Genomic DNA, 2117 nt, shown 5'->3' with positions numbered 1-2117 from the left:
TGCATAACACTTCGCAATGAATATTATATCTTATCATGAAACATAGATATGAGATGCAATATCTCGTTTTCAGAAGCATTAGAACTCTATTGCTACGATACCTAGACATCTGCAGACGCTATTTCCTAGCATGGAAGTGTCGCATTTACATTCATTTGAAATGTAGAGGAGGAATACATAACACTTCGCAAATCATATTACATCTTACCATGAAACCTAGAAATGAGATGCGATATCGCGTTTTAGGAAGCATTAGAACTCTATTGCTACGATACCTAGACATCTGCAGACGCTATTTCCTAAAAGGAAGTGTCGCATTTACTTTCATTTGAATCGTAGACGAGGAATGCATAACACTTCGCAATGAATATTATATCTTATCATGAAACATAGATATGAGATGCAATATCTCGTTTTAAGAAGCATTTGAACTCTATTTCTTCGATACGTAGACATCAGCAAATGCTATTTCCTTGCAAGGAAGTGTCGCACTTACATTCATTTGAAGTGTAGACGAGGAATACATAACACTTCGCAAATCATATTATATCTTACCATGAAACATAGAAATGAGATGCGATATCGCGTTTTAAGAAGCATTAGAACACTATCGCTACGATACCTAGACATCAGCAGACGCTATTTACTAGCAAGGAAGTGTCGCATTTACATTCATTTGAAGTGTAGACGAGGAATACATAACACTTCGCAAATCATATTATATCTTGCCATGAATCATAGAAATGAGATGCGATATCGCGTTTTAGGAAGCATTAGAACACTATTGCTACGATAGGTAGACATTTGCAAACGCTATTTCCTGGCAGGGATGTGTCGCATTTACATTCATTTGAAGTGTAGAGGAGGAATACATAACACTTCGCACATCATATTACATCTTACCATGAAACATAGAAATGAGACGCGATATCGCGTTTTAAGAAGCATTAGAACTCTATTGCTACGATACCTAGACATCTGCAGACGCTATTTCCTAGCAAGGAAGTGTCGCATTTACATTCATTTGAAATGTAGAGGAGGAATACATAAGACTTCGCAAATCATATTACATCTTACCATGAAACATAGAAATGAGATGCGATATCGCGTTTTAAGAAGCATTAGAACTCTATTGCTACGATAGGTAAACATCTGGAAACGCTATTTCCTTGCAAGGAAGTGTCGCACTTACATTCATTTGAAGTGCAGACGAGGAATACATAACACTTCGCAAATCATATTATATCTTATCATGAAACATAGAAATGAGATGGGATATCGCGTTTTAAGAAGCACTAGAACTCTATTGCTACTATAGGTAAACATCTGCAAACGCTATTTCCTTGCAAGGAAGTGTTGCATTTACATTCATTTGAAGTGTAGACGAGGAATACATGACACTTCGCAAATCATATTATATCTTGCCATGAAACATAGAAATGAGATGCGATATCGCGTTTTAAGAAGCATTAGAAATCTATTGCTACGACACGTAGACATCTGCAATCGTTATTTCCTTGCAAGGAAGTGTCGCATTTACTTTCATTTGAATCGTAGACGAGGAATGCACAACACTTCGCAAATCATATTATATCTTACCATGAAACATAGAAATGAGGTGCGATATCGCGTTTTAAGAAGCATTAGAACACTATTGCTACGATAGGTAGACATTTGCAAACGCTATTTCCTGGCAGGGATGTGTCGCATTTACATTCATTTGAAGTGTAGAGGAGGAATACATAACACTTCGCACATCATATTACATCTTACCATGAAACATAGAAATGAGACGCGATATCGCGTTTTAAGAAGAATTAGAACTCTATTGCTACGATACCTAGACATCTGCAGACGCTATTTCCTAGCAAGGAAGTTTCGCATTTACATTCATTTGAAATGTAGAGGAGTAATGCATAACACTTCGCAAATCATATTACATCTTACCATGAAACATAGAAATGAGATGCGATATCGCGTTTTAAGAAGCATTAGAACTCTATTGCTACGATAGGTAAACATCTGGAAACGCTATTTCCTTGTAAGGAAGTGTCGCATTTACATTCATTTGAAGTGTAGACGAGGAATACATGACACTTCGCTAATCATATTATATC

The sequence above is a fragment of the Xylocopa sonorina genome, unplaced genomic scaffold (genome assembly GCF_050948175.1).
Source record: "Xylocopa sonorina isolate GNS202 unplaced genomic scaffold, iyXylSono1_principal scaffold0051, whole genome shotgun sequence".
Lineage (NCBI taxonomy): Eukaryota > Metazoa > Arthropoda > Insecta > Hymenoptera > Apidae > Xylocopa > Xylocopa sonorina.
This window is presented reverse-complemented; position numbering follows the sequence as displayed.